The following is a 25,771-nucleotide window of genomic DNA, read 5'->3' as shown; positions in this document are numbered from 1 at the left end:
CTACCTGGCTCCCAGGCATGTGAACAGTGGGGTGCGCTTGTTCTTCTTCTTGCTGATAGATTTTTATCCATCAGCTGTGCATTTTTGGATACCGAGGCTTGAGCCTCATTACTCCATCTTCTCGGGTTGAGTGTGTAGTCGTGGGTCCGTATTCTTCTTGGTCTGTGTGGTCTCGTCACAGTAGAGCTGGTTTCACAGGGTCTTGGCAGTGATGGGCCGCGGTACTTTCCACACTGGCATATATAGCAGGCCTTCCTGCATTGAACACTCTTGGCACCTACTCTTTCCACACTGGCATATATAGCGGGCCTTCCTGCATTGAACACTCTTGGCACCCACTCTTTCCACACTGGCATATATAGCGGGCCTTCCTGCATTGAACACTCTTGGCACCCACTCTTTCCACACTGGCATATATAGCAGGCCTTCCTGCATTGAACACTCTTGGCACCCACTCTTTCCACACTGGCATATATAGCAGGCCTTCCTGCATTGAACACTCTTGGCACCCACTCTTTCCACACTGGCATATATAGCAGGCCTTCCTGCATTGAACACTCTTGGCACCCACTCTTTCCACACTGGCATATATAGCAGGCCTTCCTGCATTGAACACTCTTGGCACCTACTCTTTCCACACTGGCATATATAGCAGGCCTTCCTGCATTGAACACTCTTGGCACCCACTCTTTCCACACTGGCATATATAGCAGGCCTTCCTGCATTGAACACTCTTGGCACCTACTCTTTCCACACTGGCATATATAGCAGGCCTTCCTGCATTGAGCACTCTTGGCACCTACTCTTTCCACACTGGCATATATAGCAGGTCTTCCTGCATTGAGCACTCTTGGCACCCACTCTTTCCACACTGGCATATATAGCAGGTCTTCCTGCATTGAGCACTCTTGGCACCCACTCTTTCCACACTGGCATATATAGCAGGCCTTCCTGCATTGAACACTCTTGGCACCCACTCTTTCCACACTGGCATATATAGCAGGCCTTCCTGCATTGAACACTCTTGGCACCCACTCTTTCCACACTGGCATATATAGCAGGCCTTCCTGCATTGAACACTCTTGGCACCCACTCTTTCCACACTGGCATATATAGCAGGCCTTCCTGCATTGAACACTCTTGGCACCCACTCTTTCCACACTGGCATATATAGCAGGCCTTCCTGCATTGAACACTCCTGGCACCCACTCTTTCCACACTGGCATATATAGCAGGCCTTCCTGCATTGAACACTCTTGGCACCCACTCTTTCCACACTGGCATATATAGCAGGCCTTCCTGCATTGAACACTCTTGGCCCCCACTCTTTCCACACTGGCATATATAGCCGGCCTTGGCACCTACTGTGTAGTGTTGCGTACGCCTTTTCAGCCGAAACTGTAGAATGTTGTGCTACTCTATTTTTGTCTGTTTTTAGCTTTCTGACGTGCCTAGTAAAAATATTGTGCTGGCATTTGTACTGAGATAAATCCGAGCCTTAACTCTTGGCTGCTGCTTTTTGATTTCAAAATAAGTCTGCCGTCATTAACGGGTTTTGGCCTGAGACGGATGACTTGATCTGTCCGTTATGCAGTGAGAAGGGAATTCAACAACCAATCATTAACCACATAAGTCCATAGAGGATGAGAAAATCACAGAAAAGGGAGGCGAGATGGAGCTGGCACGTTCATAAGCATGACATGCTGCGGGGGGGGGGCAGTGTTTCCTTTCCCCTCTGTCATAGTTTTTACCCTCCCCCAGGACTTTCACATGGAATGTGGTATTCTGCTCTTACACATAAACCCGAAATATCGTTTCGTGTGGGTTTCCAGAGGAATGTGTGTTCTTTGTAGCCTTTGACGATCTTGCCTTGATCTTCTCAACGGGGGTTCCATAACACCCCCTCTGCTTCAAGAGTACCTGAGCTACGTTGGCTCTCCATTCCATTGGACTCTAGAAGTCTGACTCCGCCCTCAGAGCCTGCGCAAAGTATGTCCGTCTCACAACATTTGACCGAGAAGCCAAGACCGTGCCCTCAGAGCCTGCGCAGTCTCCCAACATTTGACCGAGAAGCCAAGACCGAGCCCTCGCAGCCTGCACAGTTTCCCAACTTTTGATTGAGAAGCCAAGACCGTGCCCTCAGAGCCTGGGCAGTTTCCCAACTTTTGACCAAGAGCCAAGACCGTGCCCTCAGAGCCTGCACAGTTTCCCAACTTTTGACCGAAAAGCCAAGACCGTGCCCTCAGAGCCTGCGCAGTTTCCCAACTTTTGACCGAGAGCCAAGACCGTGCCCTCAGAGCCTGCGCAGTTTCCCAACTTTTGACCGAGAGCCAAGACCGTGCCCTCAGAGCCTGCACAGTTTCCCAACTTTTGACCGAGAGCCAAGACCGTGCCCTCAGAGCCTGCGCAGTTTCCCAACTTTTGACCGAGAGCCAAGACCGTGCCCTCAGAGCCTGCGCAGTTTCCCAACTTTTGACCGAGAGCCAAGACCGTGCCCTCAGAGCCTGCACAGTTTCCCAACTTTTGACCGAAAAGCCAAGACCGTGCCCTCAGAGCCTGCACAGTTTCCCAACTTTTGATTGAGAAGCCAAGACCGTGCCCTCAGAGCCTGCGCAGTTTCCCAACTTTTGACCGAGAAGCCAAGACCGTGCCCTTAGAGCCTGCGCAGTTTCCCAACTTTTGACGAGGAATCCAACACCTTGCCCTCAGCCTGAGCAAAGTAGTGGCGATAATGGAAACGCTTTTTCGTGCCACCATGCTCATCCTGGCAAGCGGATGTTCAGGCTCCCGTTACCAAAGGTTGTCACTTTGATGCCCTTCCCAGCACTGACCCACAACACGAACATGGTACATCACTTTGAAATGGGCCCATGCCATGATGGCGCCCAGCCCTGGCTTCTTCGTCAGCCGCACTTTGTGCGCTGGGACTTGTTCTTCTGCCAGACGTGAAGCCTCAAGTCCAAGAGTGCGAAGTGCTGTTGACTAACCAGCCACGACCGGATGATGGAGACTCTAGTTTTGGGGTTAGTGGCAGCTCTGCTCTTGCTACTGCCTAATCTGCACATCTAGAACGATTGCAGATGCATCTGCACTAGTGCTGCCCCTACAGACACTCCCTTGTGAAAGAAAGTAGAGAGGGCAATCTCACACGAGACCACTGGCCCACCTGCAGAATTACAAAGGACAAATGTACCAACTCCTCTGGGTCTCCAAGGCCAACACATCGATATCCAGGGTGTGCACGCGGCGGCGCCACCTTCCACACAGCCCCGTATGGTCATAGTTGCGTGGCTTGCTCACTGGAGTCACGCGAGAACAAGGAGATTTGCCCCGTGTGTGGCAGGCAGAAATGCAAGCCGCGGGACTGGCTCGGGGGCTGCTTTGCGGCGAGTGCCCGAGCCGTGCCCAACAAGTGATGTCAGTGCTCACGATTTTGGCCCGCTCCTCTTTTCCCATGAAGGCCTGCTTCTGTCTCATACCCCAGGGAGTTGTGAAACTGTACCGTCAGCAACCCCCCAAACCCCAGCCTCCAAAAGCGGAAGATGCAGCCGCGCAGCTGGTGCCGTCGAGGCATAGGAAACTTCATCTGCTGGTCCCCAGTTTGCAGCTGCGTGGCCCGAGTGTGGGGAAGTGCGTGCTTATGTCGCAACCCGATTTTGGCGCTCCCACAGACGCTTGGAGGAAATGCATCGAAATGCTAGGCCGTTATCCTTAGAGATTCTGTATATGCCGACTGGCTACCTTGGTCCGTTACCCGTGTCCTGAAGGGTGCAGGCAGTGCTTGAAATGGAAATACAAATTCCGGCACGAGAAGTGCTGATACTCGGCCATTAAAAGTATTGGCTTGCTGATGAGAAGTGCGGGTACTGGAGACCGGCATGCACCTGCCCATTTAGATGGAGGCAGGCAGTGCTGGTTTTCCCTTAAGAGCTTGGAACGCGTTACTCGGGGGCTTTACGACTAAACCGTCTGCATTTAATCGGGACGATTTGAAATGCTACTTCAAGACGGCGCACCTACCTATTACTGGAATATCTGGAAGTAATCTCTTGCTAGTGCCACTGCCACGCTCCCCACCCTCAAACAATTTAAGTTTTCACCCTCAGTGTTTTCCTTCTGCTTATAGCTGAGTTTTTCTTAAATCGTGATCCTTCTTTAAAGCTGCTCCCCAACGTTGTTGTTCTGTTCACCTTTGTCTGCATATTGAAGCCAAAATGCTCTGCTTTGAGTGACTGCTCAATTTGATATCCTGCATGGCACAGTGAAGTCCCACCTGACCGTGGCATTTCCCCCGCACCGGTGGCCCTTGCTGTCTCGTCTACTGTTATTGTCCCCAAGTACTTTTCCACTTGCCCACCACCCCTGGGTCATCTCTTGTGTAGTACTCTTTGTTAAGGAACTGTCTGGTCCTTCGATCTGCTATTCATTTGCTATGTTAACTCATTTGGCTACTCCCGTGTACAATACATAAATAAATAATAAACACATATAGCCAAACATCCACCTTTTGGCTTTGTGTTGCTTCAGTATCTGGATCACTCTTAACCTGCCATCTTCACACCCCGGTTTTATTGTGATGCTGTTATAGGAATGTCTACAAACACTGGAACAGCAATCATACTAAGCCAAAATCTACCCACAAGCGCAAGGGACCTTTTTTGCTCTGGGTGCAGCACTTTGCAAATAAGTGAGAGTCTATACTCTATAGTATGGAATTATGTCCAAACAGAAGTCAAAGATTCAGAAGTATGTTTGTCTATGGTTGTTGCCAATCCTTTATCTAAGCCTGTGTGTCTGCTCCATTCCAGTGTCCTGGACACTTAGTCGTGACAAGGAAAATACCCATTTAGAAGGCTTGTTTAGCTTGTGGCCCACATAAAGCTGGGTGCGGTTAGTTTGGCTGAAGCAATGCTTGCCAGTCCTTTATGCTCTCGTACCTGGACCACAGTGAATCTCCAGTCTAAAATGTGACCATTCTTGTTGGAAATTCTAAGACCCTGCATTTAAATACATTATTAAAGTCATTTACCTCTAACTACGAACCTAGTACCCAAATCCTTCCTGCCTACTTGGTCCTATATTTATGAACCCCTACAATCATATGAACATGTCATTTGCGTGGTTTAGAGTACACTGCAGGATCCCAGCCGTTTGGCTGTATTCTGGATAGTAACAGCCCAGTTTATTCAGAGTACATATCTGGATGTTGATTGGACCCTGGGGCGATCCACATGATGAACAGGACATTTGTGAGTACAGTGAGTAAAGCAGTGGTAAGCTGGTAAGTTAACTTACCACATAGTTCGCTATGTGTTTGCTGGTGGAAATTGTGCAGGTCACCGGTTTAGATCAGTGGGGCCCAGATCACCAGTTCATGCTTGCAGAGTCAGTAAAAGGAGCACCGCCAAGTTGGTTAACAGAATTAACAGTTCGTGCAGAACTAGGAAATGGTAACCTTTGCAGTAGCAAGCATTACATAACAAATTGTGTAGAACAATATCATGTGTTATATAGTGCTTGCTATGGGAAATGTTGCCATATCCTACTTCTGTACTTTATGGCTAATTCTGTCTCTACATAAAGCAGTACACATGGGTTGAAATATAGTATTGGAAAAGTAGGTCCCAATAAAGGAAATGCAAAATTACGATTAAGTCAGAAACAGCTGGTTCCTGGTTCATCTCGTGATCAGGAAATCTCACTCCCTGCAAGTGTGAATATTTAATGTTTTGGGGAAGATCCAGATACAAGTTAAAATAGTAGTTGGTCTTTCAAATATGTATGTGGGCGCGAATGCAGTTAGAACCCCCTCCCCCGCCAGCAGAATTTATTATGGTTGTTCTAGTTAAAGGAAATTTGAAATCAGGCAAGCATCACTGAGCGTTATGTAAGATTCCAACAGCAACCTGCCAAGAAACCTAACGTCTTCCGAATGGCCGCACAACGGATCAAATTCTGTCCATTTTGAATTTGAAAACCTTTGAAGTCCTTTGCTTCTAGAGCACTGCTAAGATCAAGCTCCAAATGCCGATGGAGCAGTTTAGAATTGGTAGATTTTTTACCATTCTATGTAACTCAACAAGAAAAATTTTGTCTTCCAAATGTTTGCATTTCATTTTCACAAGATTTCCAGAACATAGAAAGGAAATGATTTGCCAGTAGATGTTAAAAAAAATGAAGTTCTCTGTAGTACCATGGTTTTTAAGCATCTGGCTCGTGGTCTCATTTTTTTTTTGTGTACCAGGTACCCATTGTGATGAATCCTGTGGAATCCTCACAAAATCCCTGCCCAAAGTCTCCTCCCCGGTGGCATGTGGGAAGGTAGCCGCCACCTGATACTAACCCTGGAAGTGGTATTGGCCGGGTGAATCACCTGGGAGAAGGTCCCCAAAGGGACAGGAGGACTTGGTTAGGAGAGACACATTACTTTTTTCTCAATGAGGGAGAGTTCTATGGTGCCAGAGTATTTAATGGCTTGTTGTCAGAGTAAGGTGTACCTTTACAAAAAAGGGAAACACAGACGCCGGAATCGCTGCTATCTTCAGAGTGGATGACGGTCCCAAGAGGGTCTCCAACCATGATGGTCTTGAATGCAGAGGTCGTGCAGCGGGAAGCATTCTAAAAGCTTTCTCCCTGGAGAAAGAGGCTCTCCTTGTTGTATGCTGTGCTCCAGTGGCTGGCGAGCAGCGGAGTCCATCAAGAGCAAGGAACACTCCTTTGCTGACTGGCGCGGGCCGTGGGAAGCAAACCGAAGCAGTCTGCTGTGCAGGAGGCGGCAGAGGAAGCAAAAGGAACTGTGGCAGTGCAGTGAGCGGGCGTGTATGTAGAAACTGAATAGTTCACCACTGTTGGTTAACCCTGTTATGCTCCGCACTTGACCGCTGGCCACCAATAATGATTTTGAATACCGAACTAATGAAGATGATGAATTGGCATAGTAAGAACTGTATAAAGAGACAAGAAAAGAAAAAAATAATGGTTACTTTAAAGACCAACGTTTTTGCCAAAGCCCCGAAGTGGCAATACTAAATAAAATGAACTATGACCCTTATTGCCAGAGTGAGGAAGAGACAGTAGTTGAACAAGACTTTAACAAGCATTCTTTAAGCCAAAGAAGAGCAAGTGTAATAGAGAGACATTATCAGTGTGTGTTTGATGTAAAAGTGGGAAACCAGTAGGGGCAGGAGAGAAGCCGTCCTGATAGAAGGTATTCAGGAGAAAATGAGCTTAGCCTGCATTACATGTGGCAATAACAAGAGTAGAATAAACAGCACCAATGTGTATCATGTCTTCCCTGAAGAAATAATACATTTTGAAGTTGATGAAAGTGAGGCATTACCAAAAAGGTCTGAAGTAAACTTTAACACAGAAGTACTTGTAGTAGTGTTAGGAGATTTTTGTTCTGGCAGGCGAGTATACCAGGATTGGGACTTTTTAGTGATAGTTCTGGCAGGTTCGTGCACCAGGAAGAAATCATCAAAGTACTATGTTGTGGTCAAAGGTTTTGAAGAAGTGGCAAGTCCACTAAAGTGTTTCATGAATTGTTGTGGAATCATCCTGACAAAACGTTGTTGATAAGGAAGAATTGTGAAAGTGATTTGTTATTAAGAAGACGTTGTGTGGAACTCTTAGTGGAGAGTGTTTTTATTTTACAGGCATACATTCTGGTTCAGCCTTTTGGCAGTGTGTACTTGTAGCCCCAGCTCTCTGTTTTTAGTTTGTGGAAACGCATACACTTGTAGATGGTTTTAAAACCTTGCGCTGCTGCTTCAATATCATAAATTGAGACTCTTCTATGACCTTCTGATTCACCAGTGATTCTTCACACGTTCATGACTCTTGCCTGGGCCATAAGTTCCCTTTTTTCCTCTGAACAGTTGCTACCACACCCCCAACACCCCCAACTTTTTCCTCTACTACAACACTCCACTAGAAACAAGATTCAGACTTCCTGTTTTTTGCTCAATTCTGCTAACCCTTTGACCATACGCAGGCTACGCTGTTAGTACGAAAGTAAGTATTGTCAATATAAAAACAATCTTGCACCCCCCCCCCAACTCCCAACTCCCTGCATGGCGATTGAAACATGCATTCTCTGTGTTTACTGCAGAAACAGTAACCATAGTCTCGGATCAAAAAAGGGTCAACAATTCAAACCCAGCACATATTAACTTCTGCGTGTGAATCTGAGTGCCGTGCTCCCAAATCCCACAGAGAGCTTCAATGCAAACCCTCCACTAATCGATTTTGAATAATAAAAAACTGCCCAGCGACCTGGAAGGAGGAAAAACAAAAACAGTGATTCACTACTGCAGCAAAAAGCAAAACACAGCCAGGAGGGTTCTTCACGATATCCCGCATTAATATTCATGAGAAAAATGTGCATACATTTAGAATGATTGTATGTCAATTTTTCATGAATATTAATGAAGCGTACCCTGAAAATCTGACATGTATCCCTCACGGCCTGGACTTGAACATGCCTGTTCTAATACCATAGTAACCCTTCTTTCAAAAACCTCACTATATATGGATATAATCGGGGAACGGCAAATTCAAACCAGCAAGCCACACTCCTCGGACCTACCCAGGCTCTGCCTATGAAGAATGAATGACAGTGAGTCGCCAACTGTGAACAAAAGCAAACTAAAATGGGAAAATTTCATGCTCGCACTGCACACCCCTTGCACACAATCCAAACAAGCAAAACATTTAGAAAAGTGACTTTTAAATCCCTGCAGCAAACCGCCACATCTACTTTCATATCTCAACTTCCTCCAGTGACACAGAAAGGTCATTGCAGAAAAATGTATTAATAATTCCAGATTTCCACAGTATGTTGGTTCAAGAAGCTATCTGCACCCTATCTACAACAGATGGAAGATTCTCCTTCCCCTCCCCATATATATCTTGCAAAAACATCCGTATCTACTTGGGGTGGACAAGAATCTAATTGGCCAAGGGACAAGATGTTGGACAAATCTACGTGTCCTGTATAAAAATCAGCGTGTCACTCTGTGGCCTAAATGTATTAAGTATGGCTCAGAGACACATTTGACATGATTGTCAAACATACCAGACCGATACATGAAATTAATACAACACAGCTTGTTCAGCTGTAACTAACACTTGGTCTATTGAAGTGTGTGGCTTTAAACTTAGAAATAAAAAGTAGGGTCCACCAAGGGTAAAATACATGCAAATGTGCTGCATTTAGACACAGTTAGGCAGTTACATTCTTGCTTCACTTTGGTGGGTGTGGGAGGAGTGGGGAAGAGATGCATTGAGCCTTAAAGTCAAGTTGGTAGATTTGTTCTGTAGGTCTAAAACTGAGAGCATGGTACTCTGGTCTTGCAGCTGAAAAGAGTAGAAGGGTAACATATGCACAAAGATCTGCACGAAAATGAAGGAACCCTTACATTATTACTACCTTTCTGTAACTGCATTTAAGCATCACCACTACTTGAGAACATGTGCAATGTATTAATTGGAACATGAACGCCCTAAGCAAACAGCGCACTTACATGCACAAAAATAAAGTTGCCTAATTGTCACTTCCGAAATAATCTACTCACTGCCCATAAACTGTGACAAGTCTAGAACCCTTCTCTGTGGTTTTCTCACTCAAGACCAAACCTACATTCCTCCCGTATCGTTTGCTTGCTGAGCTAAAGCCACGCCTCCCACTATTAGAAACGCCCACACTGGGAGTTATTTGCATTGACCAGAACTCTACACTCATTCTTACACCAAAAAATAGGAATTGTCATGGGGTGGCCGTTCACGATCTGATTTCAGTCCAGTGCACTTTAATAGGCAACTACATTTGGCATAGCATTTTAATGCTAAAGAAGACTTATTGCAATTTGGAAAGATGGAAAACTTTGAAAATGTTACTGTCACAAGTTGAACCAAATGATGCAACAAGGCTATTCAAGTTTATGCTTTTTATTTAAGGTGACTGAATGGTTGGGGTTTCCTGTAGTGTTCCTCAACACTCCGCAAGGACACTGTATATTCTTATTTTCTTTGCCTCCTCTCTACACTTCAATTCACTGACGCCTTTGGGCACTTCAGAGCCTCCACTCTTCCTTTCTCTTCTTGTCAGGCCCTCTGCCCTTTCCTGCTCTGCCTTTCCCTTGGTCAGAGCATTTGTCTTCACCTCATCTGTGGCCTTCACCTTTGCTTCCAGTGCCCTTTTCTTGACTAGGGCTGTGGCTAGGTCTCTCTTTACCTGCCTTTGGTCTCTGCTTCAATAGCCTTCCTTTTCTGTATATCTGGTCTCCAGCTGTGTCTCTTCTGGTCTCTGAGTTTTTCACTCAGCCTCAACTATGTACGTCTTCCAATGAGCCACTCTGCTCCAGGAGTTAAAATTCACCACTGCTGGTCATATAATCTGCCCATGGATCTTCCCTCCTCTCTTGGTTTTACAATCTGCTCTTCTGATCCATTTCTTGGAGCAGGCAAAAAATTGGGTGCCCTGATGGGCAGGCAGCAGAATGGGCAATCATAGTAATAGAACCAAGTGATGAAGGCGATTTTTAACAACTTTCTTGCTGCCGAAACGTGACTATGGGGTTTCTCTGTGGTCCATCTGTCTGACCAACTCTACAACCAGTGGACTCTAGTTTTGTCCCCCTTTGTTTACCCCGGGTTGCGTAGGCAGACCCTGTTGGTGCACACCTCCAAGGCTGCTGAAACAACTCTGAACTACAGCAGCAGAAGGAAGCGTAATATCTAGATTTAATAGCAGTTTTTTAGACTGTTTTCAAATATGTAAATGTTTCGAGTTTGATTGATTACTGACCCTGCAGAAGCCACGATGAATCATCGTTATTGTGGGGTGTCTTGTCCCTCAACGTACAGTACTCATTGATTTGTGAAGTTAGACGCAACCATGGTTCCTAAAGGCGGGATATAGGATACTTCCTCTCTAAGTGGCGGTACTGTCCAAGGCAGGCAACACAAATTTCAATCCCTCGTCTTGTGGTCCAGTTTGAAGTTTCCGGTAACAATTGGACTTGCTTGTGTATATTCTTATGTTTCTTTTACTCCTTATAATTTTCCTGACCAGTCTTGGTCTTGCACATCTTTTCAGCACTGGGTCTCTCTCACTAACCATAATCCTGCATTATTTTTCTTGGCCTTTGTTCATGACGGTAGTGTACCCTTATATACCTACTATATAAGGTATACATAATGTATTGGTTTTCTGATTTTGGTTTATATATGTGTTTTTACTCTTTGTTGAAATACTAGTAAAACAAATCTTATGTGTTATGAATATAATTAGTGGTCTGTGTTTTTATGGCACTTAATTTCTTTTTTCTGATTTAATTATTGCTCAAATTGTTGATATGAAAATGTTTTGAATCATTAACTAGTCTGATATCAACGAGTGGCACCAGTTCTTAGAGCGAGCTCAGCAGTCCTCCCCTCTGCTCCAGCGATCTTCTTCCCCTTTAACACCACAACTCGCCTTCTCTGTACCACACACCTCTCTTCCACTCTTATCAGGGGAGCTGGCCTTTATATAGTGCTCGGACTGACTAGCATCCCGCTGATTGGCAAGGGGGGTCACATGTCCCCTCTGGTCATGCTCCATGGCTGGAGTTCTGTGTAGTCCTGAGTTCATGGTGGAAAGTCTTTAAATGGGGAAACCGCCATCTTGGAACCCACATCAGTCTGTTTGTTGCTGGATGGGAAGGAGTTGCTGGTTTCTCCCGTCTCGGGTTGGGGAGTTTCCCTTCTCTGAATTTCGTTTTGTTGGCCTATGTCAAACACCTAAGGGCATGCATAACCATTGCTCCTGTGGGGTGGTAGTTTTGTTAAGACGGTTTCTCCTTTGTTAGGCGCAGTGGGTATACATTCCCTTGCTTATAATGGAGGCTGCAGCTGCAGGTAATTCTGCCTCCCTTGTACTGGCAACTATGAGGGATACAAGAGGTCTCTCCTCTCCAGTGTTCCTGGTAGCTAAGGAGGAAAGTGAGCCTCTGTCTGTGTGTCCATTAACTGTATGGGTGAGGACTAGGTTTTCTGCTGCCACCTTGGATATCAAATGGGTAAGTGGTGTGTTTTTTCCAAAGACTGCCCCACCGTGCAAAGCAGTACTGTGGGTTAGACCCGCCTTCCCCATTATCTTCCTGATCTCTAATCTGTACGTGCGTTTTGCTAGTCCAGTCTGAGTTTTCCTCTGTTGCGAAAGAGGGATTATAGAAGATGTCAGACCCTTTCTTGTTGATATGTTAATGTTGTTTAGGCCGTCTGGCCCAGGAATGTATTTTCAATCCTTTTTCCTGGCCTAGGTGGCTTAACTGGGTCTTCTGTCTGCTCCATCCCCTGCCAGGCCCAAAATTCACCCTCCCTGGATCCAGTTGAGTTTTGGTTTCTACAAGAGGGGAATTGTTTGACATGTCGTTTTTTCTTGCCCCTTTATTCCGAAAGGGGTAATGATCCAAAACTGGTGGATATGCTTTTACTACCAACAGCTCCATTGTTGACCTGGGGCTACCATAATATGGCAATGTGGCAAAGTTGATGTGGTCTTTTTGCCACACCTACACAAACCAGCAATACTATTCTCCCAACCACAATACAACAAACAGTTACTGCAGCTGTGCATCAGAGTCAGCAACACACACTTGGTAGCCATGATGGTGCCAGGTGCACAATAGTTAAAAGCGAGTATTTTGAAATCCAAAAAAAAACATATATACTTTCCCTACTGCCTACTTGCCCAGGTATCTTGTCCCTGGCAACAAAGATAGTAACCTGGTAGTGGGTTCATAGGAATTGCACACCCATATCACTTAAAAGAAACTTTACCCCCCTCTAAAAATCACACCAGGATCATGTAACATATAAAATCTGAGCAGGAAAATCTATACCCTAGTAACTCGCAGCAACTCATTAGCATTTAATTAACATCACCAACATGGTCATAGACTCCAAATAAGCACAGCCTAAAACTAAATCTACTTCATATCCATGCAAAATGATCCATTATCCCATCCTTATATTAAACATGTTAATCCAGGTGGGACCCTCTAACCTAGTAAACTGACCAATAAACCCTTCTCGCACTTCCTTGTGGGGCATCTCCTGAAATCTACATCCATATTTTTATTGTTTTAAGCACTGACCTAGCTCGAGAAAAGCAGAGTGCTGTACAGAGTGTGGGTAGCACACATTTGGGCTGCCATCTCTTAAAAGTAGACAAGTACTAAGAGTTCTGTGCGTCCATTGGAATTAGTCCTTGGTCAGGTGTTGTTGAAAGAGACCTGTTTTGAGAGATTTGCGAAATTGGAGAATTATGGGGGCATTCCGAGCCAACATTAGGATCGAGGTCCAGAAGTTGAGTGTATGACAAGAGAAGGATTATTTGCATGTCGTCTCTTTTCTTCAGATCTTCATTAATCAATAACTTCGGAGAAAGCAAAAATCATGCAACAGTCAATATATCCCAAATGCATACAAATAGATTAGATAAGATGAAATAACATGACTTTAAACTAGACTACAGCCAAACCAATACCTTTTCACTCTGTCTTCCAAACGTGAACTTTCTGTAATCACAGACCTGTCCAGCATCACAAGTCGACTAGATCTATTAAGTGAATATCTGTGGTCATCTACTAACTACCCATGGAAATGCACATCAAAAATAGGAAAACTCCTCTTTCTTTCCCCCTCCGCAACTGCCGATCTGCTTAAGCAAACAGTAATGAGTTGCAAAATATAATAAAGGAATAACATTTTGATCTTGACGAAAGACCAGTGAGGGGAGGTGTTGCCATGATTCACAAATCAGATATTTCATCCCAACACACTGGCTCCAAAACTTTAACCTTGGGTGCTTGTTCGTGTAAGTGATGCCCCCCTCCATCTCTGTCATATTCGACATGATCTGCCATCTTTGAAAGGGAATCAAACTGTTTATAGAACAGTGTATTGACCACAGATCAAGGTCCTGAAACCTAGGCACAGTATTCAATATCCACCTGGGCACGCCTCTGTGCTGGAAGATCTCGACCACGGTAACGGACACAGTATGTACCTATTACCTTACATGACCTCTCAACTGATCTAGAACCTAATGACGTCTTCCTTGCAGACCTTAACCTCTACTGCAAGTCAACATCCTCCTTTGCTCGGATGAAAAACATACATACACAAAACTGTACCAAGCTAACCTTCAACAATGAATTCATGCCTAAACCTGATTTCCATACTTGCATGCTGCGTTTTCAAGATACAATTAGAGTTGACTTGTTTGATCACCATCTAAACCTCTTCCTCATTCATGAGAAGTCTAGATGAGCTGTATAACCAACATTTGAAAACATTGGGTAAAAACTTAAAAAACAGGAGTATGGTAAATCACCTAAAAACATCATGCCTTACCCCAAGGGAAGTGGTAGATGTCCTAAATGTTCTTATTTGTTAGAGCTCAAATTGGGCTAGCAATGAGCAGACCAAGATATGGCAATTTGCATAGTTAAAACCATGCCCCCAAATTCTGCAAAGGAAAATCACAAGGTTTGCACCAATCTAGTTCATGAGCCCGGAAACGTAGCCAACACCCTTCATCAATTTATTCACACATTGACATGTTTTCTCCCTGCACTCATTAGTGTCTCTATTAAAAAGTGTCTGCTGCCTTTAAAGCAACTGGATTTTTTTGAGTCCTCATTCAATCTGCTCAAGAAAACATTCAAAAGCCTGAGCAGCTGTTTGCTTCGATTGGTGGACATCGTCCTCAAGCTTGGAGAGTCCATGAACACCCTGAAATTGCTCCCCTGTAGTCTGGCATACCTTAAAAAAATAGCAATGTGTTGCAGGAAAAACCTCTACCAGTTCATCCTAGATAACAACCGGCTTAGAAAACGTGGAGTTTGAGCTGCAGTGCAATCTTCCTGAGAAAATCTCATACATTCTCACTTCAACTAGTCCTATGTTTTGAAGAACAACTCATACATACTTTAATACATTTAAAACGTGTATGATTTTATTTCCACACATTAAACGTACATTTGTTAGCTACAGTTAATAGATCTTTGTGCATCATATTAATTCACACAGAATGTATTCAATTTCCTGATACATTTCTTTCATAAGTATTGGAAGTGATTAAAATAATGTTCAACTTGGTTAAGAGCCTGGAATTGTTTCCAACTTTTGTGTTCTGGCCAGGTAAAATCCCCTTCATCGGGAGGCGCAGGACCTAAACTTTCTGCCGTGAATGGAAAAATCCAAACAAAGACTAATTAGATCCTTTTGAAGTACATCAAACCAGAACTAGAATCCTATAATCGGCCATTTCTACTGCATGCTTACCTATCACTGGATCAATACAAAATGGTCTGCCAATTTCAGAAACCTTCATCGAACTATAGATATTTGCAAATTCTGTTTTTCATAATCCAGATTAAACACTGGTCCAGCTACATAATTTAAAGAAAAAAATAAGAACCTTAAATTCCAAATTAGAAATCTAATAGTCTAGTTGATCAATCATAAAAGGAGTATTCAAAATATATCTACATACTTGATAGGAGGTGATTTGGTCTCAAAATCAATCTAAGGACACCACAAAAGAAAATACCTTACAACTAGCATGACAAATTCATGTTCTTTAGCACAACTCTCATTCAGCATAAACCTTTCCTAACTAAGAGACATTTCTCACCTCTACCTTCCTCATATATGTTGTGTCTGGGACTGAAACAGTCCTTGCGTTAGCATCTTCCACGTATAGACTGTCAAATCATGGTCTCTTTTCTCGATCTATTTGTCAAAAGTGGTAAATCTCCCTCGGTGGCCATCTTAGAATGGTCCAACACTCTAACAAACATTTAACAATCTATAAGGGCTGCTCATTAGATTATCAGTGTTACCTACAACTTAAAACCCACCACCTCACACCTAATGATAATGACTATTCCAGTATATTAGAGATAATCGCTCATCATGGACCCTTTCCTTTTTCTATTCATCAAAAAAGGCTCCTAGTACGCGTCCCTCGGCGGCACTCTTGGAATGGTCCAACTCTTTAACAAACATCTGGCAATCTAGAAGTGCTGCTCATTTGATGTGTAACAGAGTTGCAAATAACTCAAAGCCCCCAACATAACACCTTGTACATAATGAATATTCCAATATAATAGATAATCCATCATCAATATCAATCCGTCATCCCTCATGGCACAAAATTCTCCATATTTTACATAGCTCACGCTTTAGAAATATTCAACTATCTTTATTACACTGATACATTTGGAGTACATACTGTATGTTGTCCAAAAGACTCATTCACATTTAACATGCAATAAGAAGTATTAAAAAATCCAGCAATCTTTACTCGGATAGTTTAGCCTACAATTACATCTGAAGTAAGTCATTCCATTATCAATATTTTGAGTTCATGATATTCCCCCTAGAGAACCCAAATACCTCTCATAGAAAGCCATGAATCTCCATCAAGCAATCCCTCAGTGGTGTATCGATGATACCCAATCATAATCGTATTTATAAAGATCTTTATATTAACTTAACAAGAGATTTCAATGCCAATTTTAAAAAAAATGTATTGATCCAAGAACTCTCATATCTAATAGTCTAGATCCCAATCTATGTGTAATCCTTTAGGTGTTAATGATGATGGCCGGTGAATCCAAAACGTTTTTCTTTGAGCAAGTCTGTGTGAAGTGTCCCCCCCCCCACCCCCTTCACAGTATCTTAATCACTTCTAAAATTGCATCTGAGAAACATCATGCATGAAAGATTTATAATGTTCACCGACTGATGATTTATCTTTCTCTAACCCGACATTCGATTTATGTTTTGACAATGAACTTTAGCTTTCTGTGTGGTCAATGCGACATAATGTAACTCGCAAGGATATTCTATTGCGTCTACCACATTGGAAGAAACGCATGTTGCATAATCTCATAAATGAATACTTTGCTCCAGTGCCTGGTTCCCCTATACACAAGAATGCAATAAATTGGTAAATAAAAAATGACTGGTGATGGAGATGTCAAAGCAGCATTTGTGCCTTTACCAGGGTCAAGCTTTGCAAGCGTTAGTGGAAAGCCTTGACAGTGAATTGTCGGTAGGTCTTATTAGCTACAGCAGTATATCCATCACATCGTAATCTTGGTTCAACCTGTGATTTTCCTTGATTTGTAAGTGCTTTATGGAATCAATCTGGGAACATATCCGTACCTTTAGCATAACACAAAAAGTCCTTGTTGAAGATGAAACTGGACATCAGTTCCAGAGTCTAGCAACATCTTTGTGCCCACAGGACAATAAGCTGAACTACTGAGACCTGCTGGGCAAAAATGTATACCATCCAATCGGTCTGCTCTTTATGTTGGCCAAGGTAGCTCGGTTCAACATGTTAACATGGGCTGAGGTACAAAACCCACACAAGTAATGTATCCGAGGAGGCCAGCAAAGACTTTGCTTATAAAGGATGATGCAAATACTGCTACCCTATAGCATGCGTGACGTAGGTGACCAGTGCACAGGAATTTCTGACGCAATTGGCTGCAATTCTAAATGCTTGACCAGAAGTACAGAGCGCCATCATGAAGCATTATTTTAAGCTGAAAGAAGGGGTTTGCTCTTTTAATTAAGGTGTCGCGACTACCAGCCAAACGGAAGTAAACTAGAACGTTTTTCAGTGAGTCAGAAGGAATCTCCTGTTGCAGAAGCCGCAGGATGACCACCCCCACCCCCATCTATGGAATGTCGAAATCCTCTTTGCCATCCCAAGCCTCTCCTGAGCTATGAGCATCCATGCAAGGGCATAATTTTCTCTGCTGGGGCACAAGTCTCATTTCATTACCACTGCACTGTAGCTAGAGGTTCTGTAAATCCTGTCAGTCATTTGTAGTTTGGGCTAGTGGGTATCGCTTTCAACACCTATAAGACGAAACTATTGCATTAGAGTACAGATAGGGAGGAATGGCATACGAGGGGGGACACAAAGCTTGTAGGCGTTAGATTATTTACCCACCTATTGGCTGCCCATGGACATGATGATGCCTATGGCCATTCCCACCTAGTTCCTGCCCCTCCACACCCATAACACCTTCTCATGGGAACTCTTTGAGATCACTTTAATCAATCCTACCATCAAACTTTGCACTTCAAGTACCTGTAGGTGTTTTTTCAAAGCAGCCTTCTGAGAGTTAATGATTTAATTGGAGTTGTAAACCTGGTACTTGTGTAACAAAAATGTCTTCCCATGGCTGCCTTCAGCCACTCGATTCATAAGCACACTGAGCCCACTACGCGTCCTTCACTGAAGTCCTGTTTTACACAAGCCCAAACTGTTGGCTTTGCCAGTGCCTGTTTTAAGTATTAGGCATTTGTCAGGCACTGCTATTAGATGCCCAGGTATTTCCACCATTTTGCACCTATTACCATCAATGGCCAGTTAATACGCCTAAGACTGTGCCTGCAACTGGCTTCCCCATGCCTGCACAAAGCCCAAACTGTTGGCATTGCCAATGCTTTTTAATGGTGTCAAACAGCCCTATAAACTGCAACCCTCAATCGCATCACTTTTGTTAGACAATACCATGTAGGTTTGGAAAAACGTAAACCTGCGCACGTTTGAGCATCCTCTTGACTTCGATTCTACTCCATTAAAAAAAAGGAATGTTTTACCAAATATTGCTCTTTTATGGGCAAAATACGTTTCTCCATCTTTTCAAAATGGCCGTTTATGTTTGTAATTATGTGAAGAATGCGCGTCACTTAAGATAGAAATGGCTCACAATACCACATTAACAGACGGAGTCGTTTCCCGGATGGGTGCCTGTACAATAGCTCAAAGATGTGAGAAAGTTGTGAGCAAGCTGAAGGTATACGCAGTTTTGCTGTGTACATCTTCTCCCCCCCCCGACCCTCTCGCCCCCCTGACCCCCCCCCCCCCCCCGCCCCGGGATGTTTTTGAGGCTAGAAAGCAAAACGTGTGTTAATCCCTTGAGTTCAATTAGAGCTTGGTCGTCCGGCTCTGCCACCGTCGCCGCCTGTGTGATCCGAACCCCCGGCCTTCGGTGACCGAGCCTGAATCTCAACCACCAGACCTCAGGGAAACCTAGTTCAAGTGACTTCGAAATGCCTCATGTGAAATAAATGTCACGTGCCTTTCATATTCGCTGTCACATTATACAAACATCGCGCTTCATTTATTTTTCAGGTGTCCATTTTTTCCCGAAGGACACATCATTTGTCCCCTGCATTTCAATCCGGAAAGTCCAATTGTAGGAACGTTTGATGGTTAACTTTAAAATACGTTAATTTCTGTGACGTCACTTTTGATTGTTCAACCATCCCACCACAGACGTCTTGGGAAGTTATTAACAAGGTGGGACATAGACCAAGGACAAAACACTAACACCTTTTCATAGGGAGGCAAGGGCTGCAAACTAAAGAGTACTGTACAGAAGCACACAATTCCATTGCTATGCAGCACCAGAGGGAGTCGTGGTGGCGAGTGGGGCGAGATCCCTCGTTGGCTAGTAGGTGAAGGTTGTGCCATGCTTTGAAGAGATGGACCGGCTTTCATTGGGATGGGCTGCGGGTTCCAATGGAGCCGGGATGAGTAGGGAGAAAGAGTGGAGCCACAAGGGAGGGCTTGGGATAGTGAGGTTGACTTCAGAAGAAAAGTGTGGGGAATGAAATGGTGAGTAGTACCGGGATGCCGTCAGCCAGGTACTTCGGAACAAGGCCATTGGTCGCTTTGTAGAGCAGGAGAATGAACTTGTGATGGTAGAGGTTGTGCATGGTTCTACGTAAATGTCTTCCAGATCACAGTCTCCATATAAAAGGAACACGGACTGTGCTCCTTACACCTTCGTAGCCCCGGAGCAGTTCCTGAAGAGATCCTTGGCTCACTTGCTTTCTTGGGAGACAGTGCGCGGTCTACCTTCAACCATCGCTGAGCCTCTAGTCCTTTGAGCCTTCTCGGACATGCTCCAACCGTGTTGGGCCTACAGGATTTTCCTTTACGTGATCAGACTACTTCTAACTTCCCTACATGTGTTCCTTTCACTGTTGGTAAATGATTCTCACTGTAACTGCTCTTAATGTGTTCTTGGAAATCGCTCACCCATTGCTGCAAATAACTCGTTCCTGCTTATAAATTCATAACGGCCATGAATGCATTTCTTTTTGCTACTTGTGAATAGTCTGATGTAAATTGCCCGTTCCCTCTCTCAGGGTGTACTAGGCGCCTAGGCCATATAGTTTCGCAAGGTTATCAGTGAGGGGACGAAGGGAGCCCGCAGTGCTTCGGCTCGGGAGTTGTTTTTGGGGACTGCTGGGGCTCAGCCCCGGGCCACTTAAAGTGCTGCACTGTATTGTATTGATGTTTCAAGGTTGCAAGGCTGGCCGATACTGCGTCCTGAATCCTACCGTTTACAGAGACCCCCTGGGCAAACATATGCTCATGAAGAGCGATTTGGAACCATTCGGAACCAGGCCATTTGGAGCCTGGAAGGAAAGCTGCCGAGACGAGTGCCCCCCCCCCCCCCCCCCCCCCCCCCCCGTATCACGCTGGCTCCACGGCAGTTGAGCGCTGTTCGACGCTGCAGCGTCGTGGCATTTCCTCTGCGGGTATTGGGCGAAACACTGTTGACAGCCGTGTTTCTGCGATTGGGGACTCGATTTACTGCCTGCTTGTGTGCGCTCGAGGAGATGTGGCCCGTTTCCGAGCCTGCTGGCGAGGCCCCATCGCTCAGCCCATGCGCTGCGGCGGCCAGAGCCAAGAGTGAAGTCAGACACTGTGGAGTGCGGGTCTGAGGGAAGCGGTTTACAAATGGCGAAGAATGCAGCATTCCAGCCTCTTCCGAGGCTTGCCCTACATGGAAAAAGAGGCCAGAGTCGGCGATGAGTGCAGGGCGGGGGACCCGTGCTTCTCTCATTCCAGGCCCAGCTGGTGTGTGGCAGCACCCCACGTGCTGAGCCGGCAGAATGCTTTGAACGTAGGACGCTTTCCGATAGACCCCGACTTTTGCTTTCTTGATCTCTGCCCATCCATGTCTTCCAGCAAAGCCTGTTGCTAAAGGTTGCTTAGTTGTAGCCGAAGTTGCACGAACCCTAAAAGGGGGCGGTGCGCCAACTAGCGTTTGAAATCCATGCTGTGACGCATTGTTGGTAAAGGGGAGCTTAAAGTAGTTTAGAAATATTAATTGACCTTTTACATTAAGTGGACTTTTTGTTGTGCGACGACAGTCATGTAAGGGCGAGAGCATTGCCTTACTGTGCAAGACCGTCGCAGGTTGTGGTCGGTTTAAATGAGCAACACTGTTTTTTTTTTTTGTTTTTTTTAACCACGAACATAAGCGCTAATAAATGAGTGTAAACTTCGTTGTGTGCATTGATGTTTCAAGTTATTTGGTGGTCCAATTGGCTAAGATTCCTGTAATAAGGGTAAGCGCCCGCAGGCGCACTGAGTTAGTTTCTCCTTTCGGAGCCACCTGCAGACAGACAGTGTTTCTGAAAGTCCCGAGAATCGGTCTGTTACACTAGGAAGGAGAGCTGCTAGGATATTCTGCATTTAATATGTAGGCCCGGAGCATCGCAGGATTGGGAGATTTCTTTTAAATAGCCTTCTTTTCCAGCTCACCTGCGCTCAGCACTAGGAGGACCTGGCCATGTGCTAAGTTATGCTCCAACATTAGTGAGCAGCTCCCTTTAAGGGACAGCACTTTAAAGAGAAATCCCCACCTCTGGTCTCAGCCTGCTGCTGTTATGGGTACACCTATGTGGTATAAAATAAGGGCCCACTGATTGAGAATGTATTGATATAGGGAAGTCTTTGTTGGTGGATGTTGTACAGCCACCTGTTTTCCACGGGACACAGAGTGTGGTGTAAGACTGAATGTCTCCAATTAACTAATCACACAGCACTGCCGAGGTTCCAGCCCGCCCCTTGTGGCCAGAGCCTTGCATTGCCACCTTGGTGGGCAGATTCAGAAGGAACAGTTTTGAGGACTCTGCTCGCTTCCCGCTGGACTTATGGTCGTATAGATGGACAATTAACCTGTTGTGGAAGCCTGTGACTTGGCTCGTTGAGGACCGTGCAGACGCAGATACTACAATTCTCTTCTACTTCCATGATGGCGTAAGAATTTGAAAAGCCTGCCCCCAAGTAGGGGCGTGCAGAATTGTAAACGTACTATTTGGCTGAACACTGAATACTTGGGCCAAGTATTCTGCCAAAGCCAAACAGTGAGCCGAATGAATGCTTGTTCGGTCCCACCATCCTGCACCCTGTCCCACATCTCGTAAGCCAGCACCCAGCCCCAATCCCGCCAGCCAGGCACGTTGACTCATGGCCTAAAACGGGGGTATGAGGGCGAGAAAGTAATTTTAATGCTGGTGCTGCTGGGAGGCAAGTCTGGTGGCCATTTTGGGTAGGGGGGGCGGGTGGGAGTAAATTGAGAGAATAACATAACATGACAAGACCAGGACGGGATTGCTGGAAGTCCATCCCGCCAACCCCATCAGATGCGGCACCGGGCCAGAAAGCTTGACACACAGGACCGCCAACGAGCCATGCCCGGCAGTCCTCAAGTCTCGGGTGTGGTGGAGGACATTCTAGGCAAAGGGGCTTCAGGGAACAGAGCTTGCTGGCCTTATGACTGGGGGTGAGCGGGAGGCAGTGGGCCAGAAAGATTCAGTGAGTTGTTGCGGAGTCAAGCCCGGCAGCCTGTGAGGGTGTGGTGGGGTGCAAACTGGCCCATAAGGTGGGATCAGGGTTTCCAAAGTAACTGGCTGTGGCACTTGCCTATTGCTGTCTTGCTGCTCCCTGTGGATTGCTTCCTCCTCCTGGCGGCTCCGTAAGAGTTGGGTAACCTTGCTCCCGAACTTACAGGAGCATAGGCCGAGGCCCAGTACACACGCAGGCAGCCTATAAGAAAAGGGCTCATTTTGGCTGCTGCCGCTTAGGTTGTTTTCTCTCTCTCCCTCTCCCTCTCCCTCTCCCTCTCCCTCTCCCTCTCCCTCTCCCTCTCCCTCTCCCTCTCTCCTCTCTCCTCTCTCCTCTCTCAGAGAGAGAAGATACCTGATCATAGAAAAGGAGCTGTTATTGAACTCCTGCATCAAATCAGAAAACCTGGAAGTATTCATTCGCCCAGAGCCAAATTCCTGGATTTCAGATGAAATTCAGCTGAATACTGATTCAAAGCCGAACTTTGGTACATTCCTACTCCAAGTGTTTGAGTGTTTACAATGCGTCGGCAGTGGACACACTTCACCAATGATTTAAGTGGAGAAGAATTCTTGTGCACCTGAAACTGTTATTGAGGATCTTGCAAGGGGTGAGCATCTTGATGGAGTAACTAATTGTAAGCCAGTCATAGGACCCAGAAACCTTTCATTTGACTACCACGGTTTCTTGGTTGTTTTTTGCACAAAACTGCTGCGTGGCATTTTCACCCGACCATTGACCGAAATCCTGGCCAGCTTTTCGTTCTTCTCTTAGGGATGATACAGAGACGTCTTTCAATCATTCCAACATTGTGACCTCTTTTAAGTCTTATGAAAAGTGACCTGTTGTGCACGTTCCCTGGTTGCCTTTTTCCATGCACTGGCCCTTTGCAATGCAGCACCTTGGCACCTGATGAATGAAGCCCACACTTTCTTTTCTATGTCATGAGGCCAATCCGGGCTGCCACGGCCTAGCTTAGTGAGGAGCCACTCATCCCGCAACTCTCTTGGCTTGGTGGGAGAGAGTAGATTGTGGTGGTGGGAGAAAGTAGGGTGGTTTCAACTTCTCTTTGCTAAGGTCCCAGCACACCGCTCCTTTCTTGCCTTTAGTAGCAGGTATAAAGCATGTGTGGAGACGGTGTGCAGTTACTCACACTGCCACAGAGTACTTCAGCATCCGCCTTCAATGCCCGCCACCTTTCGTACGCACTAACTTTCAGAGACCTGATTCTGTGGCAAGTGCCCATTCTACTCGGGTGAACCACAATTGGCTTAAGTTGAATGGAGACAAGACGGAGGTGCTGGTGGTGTGTTCTCCCCTAGACCCTTCACTCTGGGGGTCTCCCTTTTGGCCCTCTTCCAGTTCCATCAGCCAAGGTGAAGAACCTGGGTGTAGTTGTCTCTTCCTCACTTTCGATGGAGGCTCAAGTGGCTGCCATCTGCTAGGCGGGGCATTTCCATCTAAAAATACTTAAGCGGGTGCTTCTGCTTCTTCCATTTCATCTGCAACTCGCTATAGTTGGCGCAGCCTAAAGCTTTAATCCAGAGACTTCACCGTCTTCAGAACTTGGCGGCCAGAGCAGCTACAGGCTCCCCACATGGGGGCCCATATTTCACCGGTGCTGCGGTCTCTATGCTGGCTGCCAGTATCCCAATTCATTGTTTTTAAGTCTCTATGCCTGGTACCCTGTGTGCTGCACGGTTACGGGGCTGAAAAATCTGCGCAGAAAGTTCACCCGCTACTCCCCTACACAGCAGTTACGATCAGTGACTGCGGATCTACTTGTCATTCCCCCTTTTCGCCGCTCCCAGATTGGAGGCAGAGCTTTTTCAGTCGCCTCCACCAGATAGTGGAATGATCTTCCTTTAGCCCTGAAAAAGTCTTCTAAGCATCTTGTTTTCAGGAACTGCTGAAAACGTACCTATTTCAATAAATTCTGCTAATTTTTCTTCCCTCTCTTCTCTTTCTTCCTAGCGCCATGATACCTCGGTGACCGCACGCTCAATAAGTTCCATTAACATAACATACTCTGCAGTTCACGTGGACTGTAACACCTCTGGGCCAGTATATCAGTTTCAAGCATTGGGCAGTCACCGGAAAGGGGTTGAGGCACAATGTGCTGCACCCCGTATGCCCACTGATACCCCACAGCGAAAGGGTGCCACTTATTGATGGCACAACATAAAAATGTGCTTTGCTGAAAGCTCGAACCATGATGACGCTGCAGGTGCAGCACATCGCATCCTCTTTTCGTGGGTGTTAATAACAGGGTCAGGAAAATGCCTTTCGACGTCTTCCTTTCTTGGGCAGCGTCATGCCTTAAAATGTGAGCCAAGAAAGGCATTCCAGACCCTGCGGTTGCAGGCCTCTGGCGGGAATCCGAGTTGCATCGTTACTGCGCATTAGGCCTCGCTAGACTGTCTGTCTCATTTTTTGCCTCTTTTTAACTCTGGTGTGTGCTGAAGTCCTTCTGCTTTCTTTTACTGCTGACTTTGCACCAGGCAAAACTAGAGAGACTTTTGTGTGCCAAAGGGATGGGGGCTATAATCGAAATCCAATATATAAGGTGCCACATCTATACGCATGTATATGCATCAACACACTGCATCAGCGATGCGTTTGTGTCCTGTGTGAAACACTTGACAAAGGGTATGGCAAATGAGCATTAAAGGGGACAATTCATGTTGGCTGTCCTACACGTTAGTACATTTTACCACGTGGCGCGAACCATATTATTCTCCCTACACCAACATTAAGAGTACACGAGGGCACGCAGTGTGATGGCCCCTGGTTAAGGTACCGGTAGTTTGGTGGCATGTCGTCCACTCTGATTCCATGGAGTAGTGGTACTGCAGCACGCGGCGGGAACCACACTTCAGCTCAGTGCTTTATTTTAGTGTGTTCTGCGTCCCCATCGCAATGTACTTACCTTTTAAATTATGTTCAGGTTTAAGGTATGCTCTTGCTATTTGAGGAGCAAGGTCCTAATTTCACCATTGTAATCTATAGGGCAACCGCTCCAAACTGTTTCAGCTTTTA

At 45.5% G+C, this 25,771-nt stretch overlaps 1 protein-coding gene across 6 annotated transcripts in view; it reads left to right on the top strand.

Moving 5' to 3' along the window:
• Positions 1-25,771, top strand: part of MPRIP (myosin phosphatase Rho interacting protein) — a 1,106,800-nt gene that overhangs the window by 278,606 nt on the left and 802,423 nt on the right. The gene's annotated exons all lie outside the window — the stretch shown is intronic.

Source organism: Ambystoma mexicanum, chromosome 2p (assembly GCF_040938575.1).
Source record: "Ambystoma mexicanum isolate Mex_15411 chromosome 2p, UKY_AmexF1_1, whole genome shotgun sequence".
NCBI lineage: Eukaryota > Metazoa > Chordata > Amphibia > Caudata > Ambystomatidae > Ambystoma > Ambystoma mexicanum.
Note: the sequence above shows the minus strand (reverse complement) of the source record. Positions and strands in the feature narration are given on the sequence as shown.